This window comes from Pleuronectes platessa, chromosome 3, assembly GCF_947347685.1.
Source record: "Pleuronectes platessa chromosome 3, fPlePla1.1, whole genome shotgun sequence".
Taxonomy (NCBI): domain Eukaryota; kingdom Metazoa; phylum Chordata; class Actinopteri; order Pleuronectiformes; family Pleuronectidae; genus Pleuronectes; species Pleuronectes platessa.
The window spans coordinates 16838018-16862031 of NC_070628.1; the positions used below are offsets into that span (position 1 = coordinate 16838018).

The 24014-nt window shown below is 42.1% G+C and overlaps 1 protein-coding gene across 1 annotated transcript in view; it reads right to left on the reverse strand.

Moving 5' to 3' along the window:
• The window catches only part of usp43a (ubiquitin specific peptidase 43a), a 96394-nt gene that overhangs the window by 58779 nt on the left and 13601 nt on the right, over positions 1-24014 (reverse strand). The gene's annotated exons all lie outside the window — the stretch shown is intronic.

Genomic DNA, 24014 nt, shown 5'->3' on the forward strand with positions numbered 1-24014 from the left:
ATTGTTTTGTTGCAGAGGAGAAGATAAATCAGAACTTCAGAGAAAGAGGGCAAAACTCTGAATAGTAGATTTCACCACAGCTGAAAAAATTAAATATATTTGACGTTTGTGTGGCAGGCTGAAGTGAATCAAAAGCATAAGTTGTGCAAGTGTCTGCATAAATTAAATTAAATAAAACATTAGAGCAGGGAAGTATGTTTTTTAACCTGTGAGAGAAGTAAAGTTTAAATGGTAAAAAGCAGAACAGTCAGCACAGATTGTATTTTTGTGTCAGCCGTCCTCAGTGCCACGCTGATATCTGCTGAATAAACTAAATCGCTGCGATGCCCGGCATGCTGAGTCGGACGCAGCAGGAGAGCAGAAAGACTTTCAAGACAAACTCAAGAATGAAAGGATGATGGCAATGAATTAAAGATGGACAAATGACTTGGGGAAACAGCGCAAAAGATTGCTGAATCTTTATCTTGATATTTAAACTGCCAGCTAACACTAGGAGGTAATGACTGATTAAACACACACAAGCTGTGAGTTACTGTATGTGCAAGTGCTGCAGAGTCGTGTGAAGTGAAGAACACACCAGAGGCGTGTAAAAATGTGTTTGTCGGCAGAGCAACGGGCACAGACAGCGATGGGGTGGCATCAGCCATAAATCAAGCTCTGTAGCGTCAGCTTTTTTATGGCAGAAAACGTTGCACGATTTAGCAGCATTTGCGCAGGTGTTATTACACAGCACACTATTACACAGGTAGGGCTGTTGTAGTGCCATGTTCAGCCTGCCTGCTTGTCACGGGAACATTGCAAAACCAATTCAGTTTATGCTGGCCTACCTGCCTGCCAAGGATGGTAAAAACTTTATGAATCTTTGAATGGGCCACAGGTGGGATTTCTCCCACTGCTGCTGATGGACAGTCTGAATGTGACGTATGGATCTATATGTTTATGTGTGTGAGAGGAAGTGACAGTGAGACACAGAGGACTGCACACAACTCAACAAAGAACAAGAAGCACTGCAGCGATGTCATGAAGAAGTCAGAATATGACATCATGCATAGCTCAAAAATGCACTTCTCAAGGTATCTTTAAAGTACTACAACCTGAAGCTTGTAGAGACTGCAAAAATCTTCTATGTCTATGATGTCAGATCATGACATTATATAGTGTAGTAATGCATTGACAATCATTTGTCAGGATTTTGTATAACAGTCATTATGATATCTATCTGTGAGCAACACACATCATCCTCTTCCGAGGGAGATTAACGTGATGATTCTGCACATTGAAACTTGGGGATATCAGTAAGGATCCCTTTTGAACCTGTTGTGTTGCTTCAGGATGGGGTTTCAAACTTTCACACGTGAGAGATTATCCAATATGTTGATGACAAGTTAGTGATCTTCTCTGCGCCTTCTCTGGGGGAATGAGACTTTCTGTGCTGGTCTCAAATCATGTTTTTGGAAGTAATGATGACCCAACTTTGCAGAAGTTTGTCTGTTGTTCAAACAAAGTCGAATCATCAGTGCATTCACTTTGAACAATGACCTGGTTTTAGACATCTCAGAAAATCCCTCCAAGGGTGGCACTCTCCAGATTATATAATGAGGCAAATGCTCAAAGCCCAGAAACCATGCCAGACAGATTGTTTGCAATCTTCACCTCAGCCCATTTTCAGACTTGGCCTTATCTTACCTTCAGTGTTTGCCTCTATACTAATCACAATATAAAGCCAATTTTCCTTTAAATCACCACAAATTCAATAGCGATACTACTGGACTCTTACAAGGAGAAAGCACGAGACAAAATCTAGATTTAGTGCTTCTGTGTCTTTTAATGACACCAAGAGTTAACACAACAGAGATGAGAAAAGGAAGCTACACCTGCTGTTTGCTGTGAGCAGTATTTACTCATGATGCAGAGTAAGATAAGACTGACAACACTTAGAGGAAAAATGCAGGTGCTTCTGCCCCCGAGCAAACGTTAGCACTATATTTATTTCTATAGTCCATATTCACAAATCGTACTATGGGCTTAACAAGGTGCGACATCCTCTGTCCTTAACCCTCAACAAGCCTGAGGACAAATATACCCTATTAACAGGGGGAAACACATAGAACCCTCAAAGAGAGCCACATGTGAGGGATCCTCCCTAAGGACGGACAGAAAGGCAATAGATGTCGCGTGTAATTGAACAATATGACAAAAGCGTAATTACAATATTTACAATTCTTAATGTGCTGTTTAGAAGTAGAGTGAGCTAAAGACATGGGAAAGGTTACTCATTGGGACCAAGTGATAAATAGATTTTCTCTATCTTGGTGATTCTGTGTTGGATCTCTCACAATCAGGAGATTTAAAGCTCATTTGAATTACATTTTTTTTACTAAACTGATTCAAATGATTTATTACTACTCTATATGAATATAAACAAACTAAACTAAACAATAGAAACTGTGTTTTTAATTCCAGTGTGATGTATTTTCACATCTATGCGTCATGTCCCTTTTCTCATATCACAAGCTGAGCTGTTGCCGACTCAATTTCACCCCCTCTTCTTCGTCTCTTCTCTGGAGGACAATGGAGAACAATCCTCAGACTCTCTGAGACAAGAGTCGCTCACACAAGCATTGCCATGGCAACGCTGACCGCATTCCACCATACCATGTGGGATTTTTTTTTTTTTTAAATCTCTCACAAAATGGCTGGGAAAAAAAGGCTTTGGCACCATGTCAATGTCTTATGTTCACACTTCAGTGCATTCTAAATAAATACAAAAACTCAACCTGAGGATCAGAAAAGCACTTTTTTAAGCACTGTCACAACAAGGACGAGAGAATGACAAGTACTCAAGTGCACTCAACGTTTGCAGGCCGCTTTTCACATTTCAGAGATGTCATTTGCAGCAGTGCACTGAATATGTTGTCAGAATAAAATAGACTATCTGACAGATACTAAGATTCCCAAAGCGATGTAATTCATCAAGCACAACGTACACCAGTGTAACGTTTTAAATGCTAAATATAAAAAGTGTGAAGGTTGAAGGTTTTCAAGACCCGAACGCAGACACACACCAAAGCAGGTGGGTGCAGTGAATAGGGCTTGGCGATAAAACGATATCAATAATTATCGCGATATACATTTTCCTCTATAGAAATTCAAGAGAAAACGTCCATGTTTTGACGGAAAACATGAACAGCCAATGATAATGAGTATAGCGCCACGCCGAACCAATCATGTGGCTGGAATAGAGTTATGAGGAGCAGCAGCACGTGTTAATGTTGGGGCTCCTGCAGAGAGGAGGGTGACTCTGCATCTATGCAGTGACTGAACATTATCATGTTTTCAGCTATATTCAAAGTTTCAGCGGGTTTCCACAACTGAGTAATTATAACACAGCTGATTCAGGAGAAACGCACATTAAAGGCCCAGCATTCCTGTGTCGGAGTCTCTGTCGGAGTCTGCTTCCTCCTCATTCCCACTTTGACCTGCACTCACTTCACATGTCAACAATAAAAACCATCACTGATCACAAGTTAATAGTACACAAACAGGAAGTTACTTTGTGTTTGTTTTATTTTCTGGAGTTTATGAGACATGTTTAAACCTGCTACACAAGAAGGGACGTAACGTGCGGGTCAGGAAATCCGGGTTAAAGTGACCGGAACGATCCGGAGTCATGATCTGACGTCAAAAAATATTGAAATAAGATTTATTTTCCATATCGCCCAGCTTTAGCAGTGAAGAGGATTATAATCGGAAAACCAGGCTTACAGGTGCTCCAGCTGGCAGGCAGGCGAACAGATGCAGAAGCGGAGACAAAAACAGGCAATTCAATCTGGAATGACTCAAGGAAACAGGAGGGAACCGAGTAAAAGCACGATGTAACACCGGGGAGCTGCAGAGACAAAATGAAAAACTGAGAGGGGAAACACGGGGACTGAACACACATAAGGGCAGAGGTGATGTGACTCAGGTGAAACACATTAGGACGGGGCAGGAAACAACACACAAGGAAAGTGTATTTAAAGTAATTAAAGTAGGAGATAGTCACGTATCGTTGTCACTCAAGTGGGCTGATCACTTCCATCTCTTATCTGAGACAAAGGTTAATGGTGCATGTGAGGTCTGATGAGACAAAGTGTATTAGGGCTGCTCGATTAATCGAAATCTAATCGTGATTTTGATTATTTGGTCAAACAGTTTTTTTCGAAAGAGACGCAGATGCGCAATTCAGTCCTTCCCCCGAAGCATTCAGCGGCCCCGCTGACTGGCTCTCACTCTCAAGCATCAGTAAATTGAAGGAGGCGAGTTGTGTGTGTGGTGATCGGCGGTGAAAAAAACAGCACATATTAATAATCGTGATTTCGATATTGTCCAAAGTAAAAATAATCTAGCAGTGTATATAACTATGAACGACAAGATGGCTCCCTAACACGAATAGGAAATCCAACATAGACCAGAACGTCTCATTTCAGTTCAGCCTTTGTGGTCTACGTGGCCCAGGAAGGCCAACTCCTTTGTGGGCTGCGTTGGTCACGTTCTACGAAGGAGGCAGTACCACATTCTGTACAGAGTTAAAGAATGGCTTTGATACTTTATTCTCTATGCATAACAAATCCAAACAATCTATCCCTTGAGGAAGCATGTTCTAGACAGGTCAACAACATCTGAACCAGACCTGAGAGCAGATGCCTCCACTGAGAGAAACACAGAGAGGCTACATCTACATATAAGACACCTACAATACATGGTAAGGTGGCATCCAGTATATATTCTGTACACTGCAGATAACACACACTGGGAGGGACAGAGAGAAAGAGCACAGAGTGTACGGAGTCTCTCCTTATTTAGCACAGAGGGAAGAATGAATACCACAACTCAGTTCCTGCTTTGCTATTGTCTGCCAAAAATAGTTGCGGGGGTCGGCCGCTGCAATATCAACTGAATACTAATATTCATAAGCACTAAGCTGTTCAATTGTCGCATGGGTGTGATACAAATAAACTCTGAAGGACCACATCTAGGCCTTATTCAACTGTCTACTGTTGCTTGGGAACAAAAACTACTGGCAGCATCTACATGCCCCTGGCAGCCTAATTGATTTCTAAAATTTACATATTGGTCCCGGTTCCAGCACTCAGCGTGTTCTAGCTGTTTGCCTTGTTCTCTAAATTGTTGTAGCATCCCACTGCGGAGGAGCTGCTATTAGAAGACAGTAGAAGAGCAAGGAGCAGGTGCAAATGCAGCAAGTAGCTGAGGGAAGGACTGAAGGGAATCTTTAAGGGCTCAATTGAAATGCTCTTCTACTGCCTCTTTTGCAGTAAAAGGGAGTTCCAACTTTTGTGTATGAGACCAGATTTTGGGGGATGTGTTTTCCCCCCACTGCCAGGTGTTGTTTGATTGCAGCAAAAAGCTATGATCTAATATCGTGCACTTGCCAAATGCCCGGAGGACTCTGGGTTCTGGGATTTGGAAACGTATCTTTGCGAAAAAAAGAGCTGAATTATTTCTTCATGAGCATTTATAGTAACTTTGCTCCACTGAGCCGGTTTCTATTATTACAGCGGTGCTCCAACATGAACCACTTGGCAGTTTTGGCAGCGGAGCCATTCCCAGCGTTTTGAGCAAGGTTTCTGTGCGTTTCCGGGGTGTAAAAAAAAAAGAAAAAAGAGCTAAGGTCACTTTGAAAAGAACATTGTGTCCTCCAACTCTTTTGTTCTCCCTCTCTTTTAACTCCGGCTCCGAGCGATGAGAGGTCAAATGGGTACATATCACCCCCATCAGCAGAGCTCAGCATCATCGCATCACAGGAGCAGCAAACCCACAAGGGCTTATGGGTATTGTGTATCAGTGAGAACACTGTGCTTTGTGCACATGCAGGCACGAAGGCTCACCACGGCCTGATCACACATGAATAAACACACACACACACACACACACACACACAGACACACACACGCACACAATAAATCCAAGGAAGCACAGCCTCAATAACAGCACCAAGGCCTTGTCAAATTAGAGAGAGAAGTCATGTTGGTGCTTCAGTCAGCATTACTCAGCTCTTCTCAGTACTGACTGAAACCTTAAGATCTCTCCTCTCATCCTGCCTGTCTTCACCTCCTGCACCGCTGAAAGACATGACTAGGATTTAGTAAAGCCACCAAGACACTCTCATGTGAATGTTTGGCCAATAATATCAGCCGATGTGAGTTTTTCACAGACATAACCGTATCTGTATGTTTGTCTATATAACTTTAATTCTGCAGAAGAGACAATGCAGAAATTATGCATTTATCTTTGCAAAACTTGATAAAACATATTTTTATTCATTTCAGTAATTCAAGTTCTTTTTACTTGCTTGTATTCGTGTATTCTTTTTATTAATCAATACATTTATAGTAGCATCTAGAGTTAACAGTAAAATATCAAGACGCATTAAATTACTTTGTCATAAGGTTTTGATAATGACATCCTATTAAGCATCCGCATCTTTAGGATACATCTGTGACGTATCACTGTAGAGATTTCCCTCCTTAATATCAGTTTCAGCATCAGGCCCCCATCAGGCTCTTCCTTGTGACCTCAGATATTTGCTCCTTGTAACCTTTCTCACGCTCAGTTCAGGACTGATTCTTTGTGATCAGAGGAACATTTCTCCGGTGCAGCCACTCTAAATGTCTTTGGCCCTGTGCCCCCTCTGTCTGCTGGCAGAGGCACAGCTTCCCTCCGGAGATCTTCACACTCCAAGCCCTACATGAAAACATATGTTGTTATCAAAGCTCTGCTGATTCCCCGTGGCACGCATACATGTGAGACGTTGCTGAAGAGCTGCTCCACAGCATGCTGGGGATTGAGTGGGAGTTTGGATGTATATTTGGAAGATGTGCATATGTGTGTACTTATATCTTTGTGACCGAAATTTTTAGCATATTCCTTACAGAGTGAGGACATTTCGACCAGTCCTCGCTTTTTCAAAGAAATACTTGTGGGTTAGAAGGAAAGCGCAGTGTGATTTTTTTTTTTGATGTGAGGTTATGAGCAGCCACATGATTGAGATTATGTCTATGGCATATCCATTTTACCTTAGATGGAAAGTTTTTCAATAAATATAATGACACTATTTCTCTTTACAACCTATTAGGTACCCCTCGATAAGTCAGCAATAAATCATAATGTTCAGTTTTTACTCAAGCAGCTATAGAGACGTATTGATAGACTTTAATGATCATTTTGGAGAATTACATTTGTAGCGTGGTATAACTGTACATGGTTATACTGACAGGTCTTCCTATTATTTTCTCCATCTTATTTATACGAATAAATGCCAACAAAAATAGAAAGGAACACTCTCAATATAAGCCAGTACAGATTTGAGAGTGTTACGTTTTATCTAGCTATAGTGTGTAGAGTGTATATCTCAGAACAATCCTTTAGAATCATGATGATAAGGATGATGATCAGGAAGCGGATGAGGATGAGGATTCAATGAATTATTGAACTATTATTGAGATGGGCCACTGCAATAGTTTGGATAACTTAGAAGCAAACTGTAACCAGCCTGTGACAGTGATGCAGCAGCCTGCAGTCTGGTAAGGTGAGATCTCTCTGAGGTAACATGGTGATGACACCTGCTGGAATAACAATTTCTCCACTTCCACTGCACCTCTTTACTTTTCCCAGTCTGTAGGGCTTACTTATGAGCAGCAGCAGCCACTGTGTTTTCCCTCCTGAAGTGTATGAATTAATATTTCAACACTTAAAACTGACAAACTTCAAATTTGTATGTCAGTGGCTCTACACAGGAGTGCAAGTGACCTGAAGGCACTTCTGTAAAGCAAGAAAAAGGACATTTTATTAATTCTACTGGGCGAGTGTGATGAGTAACCTAAGCTGCAGTTGGGGAGAAAAAAAATGTCTTTTATTGAGACTAAAAATAACCTAAAAAATAACCATAAAAATATATAAAACAGGTGCCCGACTGAAGAAAGACACTGATTCAGTTATCATCCCAAACCACATTTCTAATCAACTGCCTGGCTCAAGGAGCTTAACACATTCACCTTAGCTGTCAGCACCCTGCTGTGAGGCATTCCGATACACTAAACACAAGAAAATGCCTGCTCACTCAGACATTGCACACATCATATACTTACTCTCTCTCAAAAGGGTAAACACAGGCATCTGTATGTGTATTCAGGCAAGGTTCTAGTTCTTACAAAAGCACAATATTAATATAACCTCTGGCTCTTGGTCTCAAAGCAAAAGAGACAATATTGATAAAGGAAGACGGTCCCAGTCTGAGAGATGCTGAAATAGGTTTGCTAAGGAATTTGAGATGCTGCCATGATTCTCCTTCCAAATGTGTTTTCAGCACACTGAGGCGAAGCATTTCAAGCCTGTGTCAAATGCCAAATTCAACCAGGGCAACCAGGCATGTGATCTCAATTAGCCATACCTCAGGTTCAAATGACGAAGGTTTGGAAACATTCTCATAATACAATCTGGGGGACAGGTTCCAGAGCTGAGTCAAGGGTTTTCTGGGAGTAAGGCATATTTCTTGCCTGCCCCAGATCCTGGATGTAGCACCTCACATATACAAATAAATCAAGTTTGATATCCTTTCCTCTAGTGTTTTGTTTACATTTGTGTGCATGTAAAATGTCTGCAAGGTTAAAAGGCCTCTCCACCGCAAAAAACACTGCTCCTGAAGCTCCTGAATCATCAGTATTCTGGCAGCTACTTCAAATTCAAAACAACTTTATTTGTCCCTGGAGGGCAATTCTAATACTTCTGAGGTCACATGACATCACAACAACATTTGCATAATGAGCACCTACCTGATAGAGAGGAGGCCAACATTTCCTAAATACACTGGAAGTGGTCGATCAATAACAACAGAGTGGGTCAACTGGCCAATCAGAGCAGACCTTGCTTTATCTGGAGGGGGGTCTTGAAGAGACAGTAACGACAGTATGAGGGATGTTGATGTATTTTCTGAACATCAGAGCTCGTAAATATTTTCCAGTAACAACCCAAATTAAAATGATGAGGGTAAGGGTTAGCCCTAACGCTGAATATGCGAAGAAGAAGTTATCAATATTGATAGTGTAGGGTTGGAAATTTTTTATAAAACAGTGTTACTAAACTTTTATGTCTCTGTTGTTGGACTTTCCAACTGCACTAAATGAACCACTGTCTGCTCCACAAAGAAACACTTTTAAGTAGAAAATGTACAAATAATTCTTCCTTGTAATAAAAGATGCAACAGTAAAGATGGGAAGAGAATGAAAACAATTACTCTGTAGGACATTAACTACATACTAATGAACTAAGGGGGTCTTCTGATCTTTTGCGAGCTTTGTGTGCAGTTTCTATCTTATCCATGTTTTTGATCTGTGCATTAGCATGTGTTCTATTTTTGAGTGTATGCTCAGTAACTTCTTCTGTGGCACACTTCAGAGAAGTTGAGCTAGCCCACACTTAAAGCTGCTGGTATCAGTTTGATGTTTTCAGTATCCTGCAGGTTGAGATGACGTCTCCCACTGTGCGTGCGAAATTAGGTGAGCCAATGTTGACATAGCTGTTGGCTGCTTCAGGAAACAGCAGGATCCACTCTTGTCTTTCAGATGAGACCCCGCCACCAGAGCATTTCAATGACAGTCATATCAGCACAGGCCAGATTTTATAACAAGTGAGCATGTGTGCGTCCTACACCTGAGAGTTTGTCAACACCATTCAAGCCGAATCCCTAATTAAACAGCTTCTCATAACAAATCAAGCTGTGCTGAAAGTCTCTCATAATTCCTCAAATGATCAGCGTGGAGAGGCAGCATGGCGGAGGTTGATCAAGGTGAACAAGCGGAGATACAGGAGGAGGGAGTCAAAGAAGTATGGAGGAGCAGACGGCAAAGAAAGGAAAGTACAAAATATTGGGCCTGGCAGAAAAGAAAATTACTTCAAAGCTCTTGAGACAGGCACGCAGCATGGCAGGAGGAAGTTACAGAAAATATGTCAGCAGCACTGTTGAGTTAATTACTTAACAATTCACGTCGTCTGTCCACTAACTCTAATACTCCTTCCAGTGAGGCAGTTGAGGTTTGGCCTGATGATAGTGCCAGAGAAGGTCTGTTTTGCTTGCTTCATCAAAAAGGTTTATGTTCCGTACAGTGCCAACTTTAGCACGTTCAGCCAAAGTGCAAAGCTGCACTTCTTCAGGCTCCTATATTATTATTATTATTATCATATTTTTAGAGATTTGTTGACTGAAAAGTAAAGAACTGGAAGAAGCAGATAGCGAAAGAACAACAGCGAAGTTCAGCTTAGGCTGACAAAGTACGTCTGAATGGAACTGCCAGGCAATGTAAGAATATAGTTCTGAAACAACTCCACTTAAAGAAAAGCTATTGTGCTCATATTCAGGGTCATAACTAATTTGGGATATCACATGAAAAAGTTAACATGCTCGTATATCCAGGAAACGCATCACTGTCCTCATACTGTCCACTGATGCAGCTCCTCTTTTAGCTCCCGTCTAATAAAGGCACCTCTCCCAATAAACCCCAGTCTGCTCTGATTGGTCAGCTGGCCTATTCTCTTGTGATTGGTGAAATGCTTGTGGAGCTTATAGAACATGTGGGCCTCTGCTCTTACTTTATCTGGCTATATATGTGCATTATGCAAATGTTGGAGATGCCATCATGACAACCAGGAAGTATCAGCAACATTACTGACGAGGTGTTTCAGAGGCTTCTGTTTTTTTGTTGGGTAGAGACGCTCAACATTTTATTTGGGCCCCAAAAAACGACATAACACACTATAGCAACAAAAAAATTGTAATACTATAAAGGTTAAAGACTTGGGCTTTATTGACAAGTTATTCCAGCCCTAAAAACTGTTTTGGGGCATTCTTATGAAAACTAGTGAGTGAGTCAGACTGTGCTGTTGCATTTAGTTTCCAGGGAAAAAGAAAAGAGAAAACTTTTCACAAAGAGCAACACAAAACAACTTGTGCACCTGATGCACTGAACACTGAAGTCAGGTGGGACTTTTGTCAACGTGAGTTGACAGAAAGAGTGGGGGAAAAGAGAGAGAAAGAGAGAGAAGAGAGAAGAGAACAGGGGCACACAGTGGTCCAGAGAAGGGGAGGAATGAGAGAAACGCTGTCCGTGCAGTAAAGCGGCTGACTCACCCTTATTCTTTCAGCTCCGGACTGCTGCCGCTAATTCGGCCTATTCAAAGCTGGCTTACGGTAACAAGGCAGTCTGGGAGATAACGGTGGAAGCCACAGGCATGTTCAACCACCCCACCCTTTGCACCTCTCTTCCTCTGCTCCATTGCTTCCCCATTCCCCCTTCCAGCCGCCAAAACTCCTTCTACACAGTCACTTCCATCCAAATGCTCTTTGTCCAAGTCACTCTGTGCACGCTCGCAACTAAATGATCACCCTGTAGTGATGTACATTAATTACACCACTTGTCAACACATTTGCTGCACCTTTTTTCTGATCTTAGGCCTGCGTCAAGTTGAAGAGTACTTCATGTATCTATTCCATTTCATTCGGCGCCAAGTGCAGCAAGAACCGCCACTCTCCGGCTGTTACTATGGAGATGCCAGAGGGGCCAAAACAAGGCAGAAAATAAGCCGCCTCAGAGGAGAGCCAATGGCAGAGCCCTGACACTCCAATCTGGCCGGGCTATAGAGCCATCCCTTTCTCTGCCAGGCCTCATCTGCACACAAGAAGTGCTTATTCCAAGGAAAATACTGATGAAACAATTGACAGGACTCACTGAGAGGAAATGAGGAAGGGTCTTGTAAGGGTGTTTACTCGCCCTGATCGGAGATCAGCTCTGAGATGTTCAGGGCCAGGGTATCTTGTCCTAACAGAGAAAAAGGCTGCATGGTTGATCTATGCTTGGCCTTCTCTATAAAACAGGAAGAGATGTCATAGCAAGCTTTTTAAGTGAAACCTGATCACCTGCTAGACTGGTTAACATCCGCATATTCTCTATCTGAGACGTTACAAAAAGGTCAGCTACACAGAAGATCCCCAAACACGATGCTTAACAACACACATCAGGTCTGCAACTGGTTTAGTTTAACAGGCAAATTTCAGCAAAAGGCCAGACAGCCATTAAATGGAAGTATTAGGACACGGCTTCTTTATTGAGATAAGTCCACTTGTTTTAGGGGGAACATAAGAGACGATATATCTGTGTCTGAGTTAAGTACTGCATGGCCCTGTACCATGACTCTTTATAATGGGATCAACAGCATCCAAGAGGCAGAGATTGATGCAGGGAGATGAGGCAGCAGTTAACCGCAAAACACTCAAGAGGAGGAAGCGTGAAAGGCTTCTTGAGGAGTACTTACGGAGGAAGGAGCTGAGAGTTGCTGAGATAGAGGGACGATGTTTGCTTCTTCATGTAGTGTTTGACCCCGGCCATGAACTGGTTGCAGACTATATTGTGGTCCCTATGACTCTTCTCAATTGTGTGTATAAAGTTGGATATTGTGCATGCATCTTCAACAACTACACTTCAGGACAGACAGCGAGTCAAACCAACAGCTTGTCAGGGTAGCAGGTCACCGTGAGAAATCCAAACCCTGTTGGTGGCCAGTGAAAATATCCATTATGTTTCAACCGTCCTGGGCAGGCAGGCATGATGTAGCACAAATTCTGTAGATCCCGTATTGTGTGTGTGTGTGTGTGTGTGTGTGTGTGTGTGTGTGTGTGTGTGTGTGTGTGTGTGTGTGTGTGTGTGTGTGTGTGTGTGTCAGTATACTGTGGTAGTGAAATTGGCATCAAGAATTACAGTTTTTAATCACGTCTGTTGTGAGAACCAGATCTCTGGTTTTGTGACATCCATGGTGAAATGTTCAAAGCTGTTCTGTGTTTTGTGTTTCATGAGACATGATGCTGCTGATGCTGTTAAAAGAGCTTCTCGTTGGGGCTGCACAGTCAGTTTTTTTAAACCTTTTATCCTTCTGCACAATCTGCCAGACTGGCACATTAACACTTAAGCCGCTATAAAACCAAGGGAAAAAAGACATGCACCCACCCACAGTCAGTCACAAGCCAAATAGCTACACTGCAAATTACAGGCTGATAAATGGAACACTGAGAGAAGGAAGATCTACATTTTGAGAAGATTCGACCATGTGTTGACAAGATAGCTTTGACTCATATGCAAATAAATTTGAGCCAAATTGTCGCTTTAAATGTAAATACATGTTTTCACTGGATTTCATATGAAACCAAATGACTTGGGCTTGAATGAGTTATGCATATTTTTACTTCAGGCCTCAGAGGATGATGGTAAACAATGGAGAACAGGTGACAGGAACAGGTCAGACTGCCTCGCAGCCACCAGGCCGGTTCCACAGGCCTGCAGGCACCAGGAAGACACAACCGTATAAGGTTGTAAATGTGGGGTGTGGTGGAGGTAATAGCGAACAATGAATCTGCGGGACAAACATAGTTGACCTGAATAAAACAAACAGAAAGCACAACTCTTTTCAGCTTCCACAAGCACCTGCAAAACCAGTTCTCGAAATCAAACACTGATCAAAACTAAAACATGTTATAGAGTTTCCTCTGAGGAACTGCGTCGGATTTTTATTTTCGATGCATGACTGTCAGACTCAATGTGACCATGTTAGTGGCCGATAGACACCAGGTATCTCACAGAAAAAATAACTCACGATCTTATAACTAAATCCAGTCGACCTCATCATAAAACAGGCTGTGTAAATGTATCATCATAAAGGGATTTTCAGTGGAGGCAATGACTAATTGCGTGATTATTTATTGCATAAAAGGATAATTCTTGTGATATTGTATTTTTTTCTCATTTAGAACAGATTCTATGACAAACAAAACAAACTTTTCCACAACTGATTCCTTTGAGTCATCAAGCTCCAATGAAAAAGGTGCAGTCATGATTTTGAGATGCTGTCATGATTCTCCCTCCAAATGTGTTTTCAGCACACTGAAGAAAAACATTTAAAATCGAGATTCAAGTTCAAAATTCAACCAGGGGGACCAGACCTGTAATCTCAGTCAGCCAGACCCCCGGTCGAAATGACGAAGGTCTGGAGAAATGGAGTTTAAGCTCTGCCAAGCGGTTCTAAGAGCGGAGCACAACTCTTGCCTGTCCCAGTCTCTGGATGTAGCATTTCACTTACAGGAGAAGCCACATCTCTGTCTGTTAGCTTGAGATTACAGAAACCACCTTTCAGCCATTCACAGATAACAATTTGGGGATCAAAGATCTTCTTTATCACACCTCTATATGATAAGGCCATGGAATCCCGTTGGTTGTTTTAAGAGGGCTGTTCTAAACAGGTTATCTGATTACATAGTTAACATGTCCTCCTTCAGAGAAACCAACAAATCAGAGCTAGATCACCGACAAATGAATTACACAAGAAAACTTCATGTGTGACCTGCATTTTGCTGCTGACCCACAAAAAACTGCAGCAGGAACATGGACTCACGAGCCCGGGTCCAGTCAGCAGCGTGTGGCTGGGGCAAATAAAATGCAGACATTAATGTCTTTAGATGGGATATGTGGTTTTGGTTGATTTTTATATCAAAACAATGAATTGATCCTAAGAATTATCTCTGTGTAGCCGAAGCCTGATGATATCTGACTCCTCTGTCTCATAGAGCCCCATTATTTTTAAATAAAGCATATGTTTGTTTCATGTTTTATAGAATTTATTTCAGTGGGAAAAAAAGACTGTTCGGGACCTTCCACTGGATTTCTTGACAATATGCAATGTACAAGAGAGTCTGACAATTTGTTTATGACAAGGACCGTTAAAGTCTCAATACAAACTTTTCTAATCCACTGGGACACCTAGAAATTCCATCCACATCTTTAAAAGGATATTTAAAAGTATTCAATGTGAAGGCTATTAAATTCAATGTCTTTCCCGAGGTCTTTCAGAAACGCACTTATTTTATGCTCTGGTCGTGAGAACTGATTTCAGCAGCACTTACAGCACTGGTCTAACTTCCCTTAACTTCCCATAGTCCTCAACTCACCCTCATCTTCATCAGAAGAAGTTCAGTACCAGCTCTCCTCCACACTCTCCACTTCTCTCTTTGTATGTCTTTCACTTTAATTCTTTCTCTCTCTCTTTCTGTATAACCAGAAGTTTGTCTTTCAGATATTCTTGAACTATTTCAAGAGGGACATCCTTTGAAATATGAATGTATTTAATGAAATATTTCCTAAGATATGTCCTGAATATTTCATTCACATAGTGGGATCCATTAAAAGCCTTTTGCAGTAAGTGTCCACCTGCAGCTTGGGGGCAGTGTCGGTGATGCCCACCTTAAGTTACTGTACTTTGGTCAAGTGCTTACATGTGTGTGCATGAGTTCTGGCAGGCGAGCTAAAAGTATGGACAAACATTAATAGAAAATAGGTTCCTGACCTCAAAGAGGATAAGATTGAAAAGTTAAAGAAAAAAGCAGGCGAGGGAAAGAGCTCTGTCTGCTCCTGTCAAACATGCAAGAGAGGGTTTTAAAAGCTCGTCCTGAAGTCTCTCACACACACACACACAGAGAAAGTGTGTGCGAGAGAGAGAGAGAGAGAGGACTGTCAAAGTGACCTGAGAGGCAGATTTGAGAGAATAACAACCATGTGATGTGGGTCCTTTTTTCCCCCCTTTATATATGTAGAGGCTGTTTTCCTACCACTGTTGCGAGAGACAGACAGACAGACAGACAGACAGACAGACAGACAGACAGACAGACAGACAGACAGACAGACAGACAGACAGACAGACAGAAAGAGAGAGCGAGGAAGTGTGGACAGGAGGTTGTGGTTGCTTGCGCTACCATCTCCTAAGAGAATGAATCAATTGCTGGGCTGGTGCCACTTATGGATCTCCTCTGTGTCCTTCTCTCTGAGCAACTGCTTCCCACCCCCTGAGAGGAAATATTAAATTTTTCATAACATCCCGCAGCATGGCATTTCAGTCGCAGCGCTCCTCTGTTGGGCTGCTCAACAGCTGAGTGGGGGGTCCCTATACTTACAGATCCCTTGACTAACAAGCTCTGGCTACTCAGGTTGTTATGCCTGCCTCTGTGTTGCTTATAACTTCCTGCACAGAAATGCCATGCAGCATTCTGTGATTCCTTCTGTGGTTCCTTCTGTGGAGCCAAACAGGTCTAACCAGATTTTTAGTCAACATTAGCACAACGTCAACAACATTCCTTCTAGGAGGTTGGAATGAGAAAGTCTGGTCAATGGAGGATTTTCTATTTGAATTCCAGGTTTTCACTCAAAGCTGGGAATGGCAAAATAAAAGGCTCCAAACAAAAAACAACCTAATAACCAGACTGTAGACTGGTCTGCCCAGACACATAAAACCAGCTATCGTCCGGTGAACACAGTTAAGCATTTAGCAGCTAAAGAGAGAAATACTTCTTTCAAGAGTTGGTGGAGACCAAACCAGAGCAAGAGATAAAGCAAAACAATTCAACTTGCAGTAATCGGTTGGATAGACACAAAACTTCTGAACAGGTTTACTGAGCTTCAAAGCAGAAAATCATAATCAAACATCATAATCAATTCAGTTATAGCCTCTCATTGGCTGCATGATGACGAAGGCACCAACTCTATTCTTGTCCCAGGAGGATCTCCTTTCTCACCTCATTACAACCTCTCACACTGAATAGAACAGTCTCCATTCTTACTTATTGCCATTCTGTATTATTTCAAAAGAAAAGACAGTGAAAACAGAGCAGTGTTTCAGCCTGAATTCTGTGTGGGAACTGGATGTGCTAGCATACTGACAGACAGCCTCCTATTCCCTCCTTCTTAATCTGTATATCTTTTTTTAACTTCTTTTAATTTCCTTTAGTGAAATTCTAAAGATATGAGACTACGTGAAAGATTGAAACGTAAGGTCAAAAAGTGGGGTGAGCAGGCAGGAGTTTTGTGTAGTGTCAATTCAGAGGTGAGACAAAGGAATGCTGAGGAGATCTCAGAGCAAACTCTCTCACGGGGCAAAATGCAAAGTCAACAACTTTGTTTCATCTCAATACGCAGTGCAGCGGAAAACCCACCAAACAATCCGTCTTATTTCTCTGCACAAAGTCTGAGAGCGTTGGAGGGAGGGGATGGGGAGGGAGAGTGACAGAAGAAGGAGAAGGGCCCACTCATTCATTCATCTCTCACTAGCTAATAGATCGAGACATTACATCATGAAAGAGGCTTTAAAAAGACACTTGAACAGGGAGAGTGAATTATGGATGAGGCCGTGGCAAGAAAGAGAAAGCTAAAGTTTTAAAAAGCAGAGGCAGAAGTTGATGTTAAAGTTTCTAACCCCCATTAGTGGGGTAGGATAACAAATGGGAATTAACTGACCCTGTCTAGTCTGTCCAGAACGTTTTACACCGATATGAAATTGAAATTCAGACATAAATATAATAACTGCTGAAAACTGAGTGTGTGTGGTGAAGGCCTGAAGTGCTCAAAAGAAGCCAACGCTGCAACAACAAGCTTTATGATTTCTTTTGCAACATCAAACATTCTTCCTGAATTTCGGCAACAGTAACGCTCTTTGAAAAAACACATCAAAAAGAAAAAAAAAGCTCCAAGATGTCTCTTTCGGGAACCACACTCCCTCTCTGTCAAAAGGAATTCATGGCATCTCAAAAATGTCACTTTCACTTTAAATCAGGTTTCTGGCCGAGTGTGGGCTGGTAGCTGTGGCAGGGGTTACCACCGCTTTGATGTCACCTTTGTGAGAGAGAGGAGAGGCTGAGCAGCGAAAGGGTGACGGCAACTGAAGGCCCTCAAACAAGAAGGACTGATGTAGCCAAAGACGTTGGTACATAACTTCAAAAGAGAATGCCAGGATCAGAGTGATGATGGCCACGACCAATCAGACACAAGGTGTCAGGAAGGAAAAAGAGCATCAGGTGCAACAGCTTGTTTTAACCACCATCTGGAAAGCCTCGCTGTGTTTCAACAAGAAAATTGCACGTTAGAATTTCAGTCTGTGGCATTGTCGTGGTAAAGCCCACTCACCCACAAATACTAAGGCCTGGTCACATCAAAACTTTCAATCCAGGATCCACTTTAGGATGCAAAGTAAATCCAAAGTGAATGTTTTGTGAAGAGTTCAATTTGATATAGTTTGTGATAACCTGATACAATGACGTTTTGCACTATTCACAACAATCTCAGTTTAGAGCACATCCTAGTAATCCTACAGATACCTACAGATCAGTATCAGAATTCCTTTTATATATTCCTTATTTTACAGATTAAATAATGCAGTCAAGATGTGCTTTTATGGTTACGGTTTATGTACAAAATTTGATGAAAACTATATTCTTGGTTGTATGTGTTTTCTTTTTACTGTTTACATAACAGTTTTGTAATGATATCCTGGAATCACTGCTAATTTACTCAATGATATCCGGAGCAGCATTGGTCCCCAAAACTCCACATCAGTCGAGCTCAAGTATAAAACTGTTCCACAACATTATATTCAATAAACAATGGCACACACTAGCAAAATGCCTGGGGAAAGTACACATACCAGTAGGGAGAAAAACAATTGAAGCCCGCCCCTACATCACCTGGCTTCTAGCCTCAACAAGCGAAACTCACTTCATGGTGTTACTGTCCCTTCATACCAAAACACTGTGTACGTGTGTCACACTATACTATGCTATTTGTGTGCTACACACTAACAAACTTGTCTTTCAGTCACATCAAGAATTTATGACCCTAAGATCATCTAATCTCACATAATCACTGTCTCCAAAAGACAAAAATGTTGTCAAATCTGATCCTGTCATTAGTCGGTCTGTTGGTCATCAGTCAAACACTAATGACACTAATAATTTAAACTGTGGTGTCTGCGAAATAAAGTTTGTGTGCAAGTTCTAATGAGTTTAGAGACGTTTTAAAAACATGATCACTGCTCTGATGTATGTGTTTAAAATGTAAACGCAGACCTTTTGACAACTATACTCTCAGGGGGGGAAAGTTATTGAATTAGTTTTTATACTTTAAATATTTATGGTACATTTGCATTATTTCTTATCAGCATTAATGTTATTCTGTAACAGAAATTATTCAGAAGCTGTTCTTTTATGTTGAACCAAAACGCCTCTTCATAGTTCTATACTCATTGTAAAGGATCCCCTGTCGACAGTCTCTTCTTAATCCTGTCACAGATTTCATTAAAATGAGCAGAGCTGACAGACCGGTTCAAACTTCACTTTTATATCAAATGTCATAATATTTTGGTGTAAAACCAGGAAGGTATACATGATGTCTGATCATTGGTTCCGAGATGAATGGCACAGATGACGGAGACAACATAAAGGACCCATCAACCCCTCTGTCACCCTACATGTCAGCGTATTGATCTACATCATTTACATCTGGCACCCTGGAGAACACGTGTTTTTTGTTATTGTCTCTTTTATTTTGAAAACACTTACCCCATGTGTTTATGGCACCTTCATCCGTTTTACCTCTATTGTCTGTTCACTGACTTCTTGTGTTTTACCTTCATCTTTATATAATTAGTAATTCTATCGAGCTGCCTCATCCAATCGACCTGACTCATTCCTGCTCCTCGGGGGCTATTGCGGTGGGTACTTGTGGTTGAAGATTGCAACAACTGACTGATTTTCAAAGGTCTCCCTCCTGGGACAGAAAAGCTGACTACTATTTAAAAAAAAAGAATCATGCATAGATAATATAATTTAGCAGTGGAGTTGCAATGGCAAACCTCCTACGCCACTTTTATCCTTATAGGTTTAGATGAAAGATGATTTTTTTTTTTAATGCACTCAGTTTAAATCCCCTCATAGAGGGCCTGGGGCAAAATGTGATTGAGCTCCATGTGCTCACTCGATGAACACAAGGGAATGGATGCCACTCTCCGAGAAGGGGAAGTGTGAGATTGTTATCGGGATAGTTTAACCTATCCGCCTCATAGTTTGGGAAAGCCTAAGGTCTGAGGGGAGAATGTAGTTCACCAGTTGTGAGTTTGATTTTGAACTTTAATATCATGTAATCTGCCATGGCTCATAGGCAGAGGCAGCGACATTCTGCACTGCAACCAGTAGGTCAAGAAAACTCCTCTGCCGCTCAAGCTTTTCCTCCCACTTAAAAAGCACAGGCTGTAAGAACAAATCTGTCAGTTTGGCAACATGTGATTTGAGTTTTTAAGTACTTGCTTGTTTTTCTTATACACTTGAATGACTATCACAACAGCCACTAATTTATCACTGACAGTGAAAAAAGAATAATGATTTGAGCTGTAATGTTGCACAAAATCATGACTCTAAAGTGGTCCCCTCTTGGCCAGTGAAGTATACTGCTGATGTGGTGCCAGTGAAGCGAGAGGGAAACCAAGCGAGTTTACTGAGGTCCCATTGGAAGCAGGATTAACATTACTGAGCTGCATTCGTGTGTGTTCACTCTTGTGTTATGTTATGTCACTTGGGTGAAGCCACTGGACTGGTCACACTGCTTGTAGATCAGGTGCACTGCACAAACAAGGATTTTAACGCGCTGGTGGCCCTTTCTGCATGTCTATCAAGAATGGTACTGAGTTAAGCACATACCTCCGCCTGGGGCTAACAGTCCCCAAATGAAACCGTGTTTAAATTCACGATATCCAGATTTTTATTTGGATCTGGACCAAACTGTACAAACTAGTAAAAAAAAACAGTAAGGTATTTTTCAGCAAGATTCATGAATTATTCACTGAGAAATCTTCGATAATGTTGAAAAACATTCTCTCTCTCAATGTTAAGGAAGGGGGGGGGGGGATCCTGGATCTGCCCTCTGAACAGGATCCGCACCAGAATATAATGACTTCTTCCCTGACGCATACCGCAGTTCAATACAACACAACCATCTCCTCAGATCAAACCCTAAAAAATACAGAGGGGCCATACTGTATCAATATCCAGTTACAGTGAATGGGACCTTTGTTTTCATCGTACAGATACACTACATGTACCTCACAAGCTGCTCTGAAAATGATACAACCCTGAGATGAATCAGTGCGTTAAAGATGCACATCTGTCTTTACCGGCAAAAAAGAAAAACAAACAGCACGAATAAACAACATATGTTCATGCTTTCCTGACAGTCAATGTACCATGTTATGTAGCCTTGAGTGAAATAGTGAAACACAAACGTGAATGTGCATTTATGCTAAAAGGAACTCATTACACCTGTTTTTCAACACATCTCCAGAGGATAAGTCATGACAGGAATGAAAATGAGGCAGCAAAACTGTCACAACATGAGAGGAGGAGGCTGTTAAAAGGTGTGACAGACGGAGGTGATGTGTACAGTAAGGTGTAAATAAGGGTTGCAGCTGTTATCAGTGCTAAAGGTGGTGTCCATTCAGATGCTATGAATCTATGGTTTTACCCTGTTCCAGTTGTATCCATAACATTTTAGATAGGTCAGGCCTGTCAGGACTTGCATAAGAAACCCTCAGAGGTCAGTGAGGGTGGATCAGTGTGAGGATGAAGTGCAGGCCAAGGTGCCACTCACTAAATGTCCGTGAAATAGACAGCTTCCGTGTGGAAACTGTTCAGTTTCTGTCAGCTCAGCATGACCTGTGTCATCCTAGACGCCGGTTCCTGAGGCTTCGGTGACAGACTGAGCAATCAAAGTCACTTTCCAGCCTCCCTCTCCCTCGACTGCCCGACTCGAGAGTGTTGTGTCATCAAGATCAGGGATTGAATTTAGTGTTTAATGTCTAATCAGTTACAGATTCAGTGCGTTGGTTCAACTGAAAGTTGTGACCAAGGTTCAAACCAAGGTTTATGTCTTTGTTGGATAGTTTACATGTCATTGGTTTGTTTTGGTTTCACTTTCCAATTTACAGAGCGGAACAAAGCCTATTGTATGACTAACGTACGCCCTGCCATCATCAGTGATATGGGCTGTGTACCTACACTTGACATTGATTGGTTTGTAGATGGGCGTGCGTCTTATGTCTGCATGTTGTCATTCGGCAACGAGATGAATTGCGAAATTTAATGAACCGTTTCATTTTGAACTAGACAAAGAACACCTCTTTTTGTCCGACTTAATTTGGTCCAAACCACCTGTTATTTAAGTTTGAACTAAACTGAAAGTCAGAGGGTCCGCACCAAAAAACAGGAAGATGTGAAAGCACCCTAACAAATGGTTTCAGCCAACTGTATGCACGACTACAACGGACTGTAAGTGAAACATCAAACCTGTCAGCAGTCCAGGCAGTTAGTGTGTGTTAATGCGTTATGTGCATATTCATTTGTGTGTATTTATGCTTTTCATAACTACTTCTGAAGATGCACAGATGAGGTTACTCGCTTTTCTAAACCCACAGAGGAGCGTGTAATCTCCGAAGATGGAGCTCCAAGGTTTTCATATTACATCAGCAGTGAAAGCATGAGCACACTGTGCTGCATGAATGAAATCAATTTGCGGGGAAAAGGGGGCGAGCCTTTCATTTCAGAAAATCAGACATGTTCCCTCCTGGTGTGAAAAAGCCGGCGGTTTTCTTCTTCCCTGCCTCGTAGCAGCCGCCGAGGAAAGCCGGCTTTATGATACCATGATTCACTGGCAGTCTAATGAGAGCCACAGCCCTAAGCGCTTTCTGTGGCATAAAGGCTGCCTCTATTAGTGCTGATGTCAGAGGGGGAGCTGGGCATTGGGCGGCCGCACAGTGACAACACAGCTCATCGCATTTACTAATGGGGATGTGGGGCTGTCAGCTGACAAACTGGCACGGCCCCTGAGTGGAGGCAGAACCAGCGGCTCCGACCCAAACTCCAGGTCAACGGGGAGAAACAAGACAATACTTTGCAAAGGAAAACTGAATGGGTTTGTCATAGCAGGAGTGGATCACAGCAGGTCTCCACATTAAGTATTTTATTTTGAAACGTTGAAACAAAGACGCGCATGTTTTATACCAGAGAACGCCTTACGTCTTCAGTTATATTTGTTTTCTAGGGTAATGAACTAACAGATTTTAATTTAACAACTTTCTCACACTCAATCACTGCATCGTCAGTACAATATATATAATTTTAAGTTTCTGATACTCCAATATCGATTTACGGGGAGCAGACAGGTAGTAAAGGGGCGATATGAAATGAGTGGATTGTCTTATTGTCAGAGAGAATATTTAACTGGCTTTTAATGTGAGGCTCCAGTCATTATAAAAAGTCAGCAGCTCAAAGTGTCCGGCCTTCATTCGCTCTCAACAAGTCCCGTCCAGTCCTGGCTCAGGCCCAAGTGAAAGGTTGCCAGGTGAATGTCCCGCATCAGGAACAGAGACAAAGACAGAGAGAGGGAACAGCCACATGCCTCCTCCTCACTGCAGGAGTCACGGCACACACGGTCCATGTCAGACCAAGACCAGCAGGGTTTCAGTTCAACTGCAGGTGGAAGAACCACAGCAGCCTGACTGGGACATTTGGAGTTACTGTCATCTCCGGAGTACCCAACTGAAAATCCTCTTCTTTTGCAAACATTACTGAAGTGAATCCTTTCACTCGAATGGAACAAATAGCTGAATGATTTCACCCAGAGACGGCCGCTGAGCAGACAACCGGGGAGGACTGCCATTATAAAATCAAACAATGGGGACACAACACTGTTGTGCAACTTAATGGCATCTGCTGTGAGATTAAGATTAAGATTAAGATACATGTATTTATCCCAAACACAGGCACACTCATGCAATTGTAGGGAAATTTAACCTCTGCTTTTGACCCATCTGGTGCAGGACACACAGAGCAGTGAGCAACCATGTACGGTGCCCGGGGAGCAGATGTTGGGGGAGCAAGGTGCCTTGCTCAGGGGCACTAGACAGGGTAGGGAGAATCCTCTTGGATTTTTGGACAGATCAATCCAGGTTCGTCTTTTTGTTTTTTCTCCGTGGAGTTGAACCAGAGACGAACCTTTTCTGCAACTAGTCCACCACCTCTCCAGTGTGTGTGCGTGCATTAGTGCATTCGT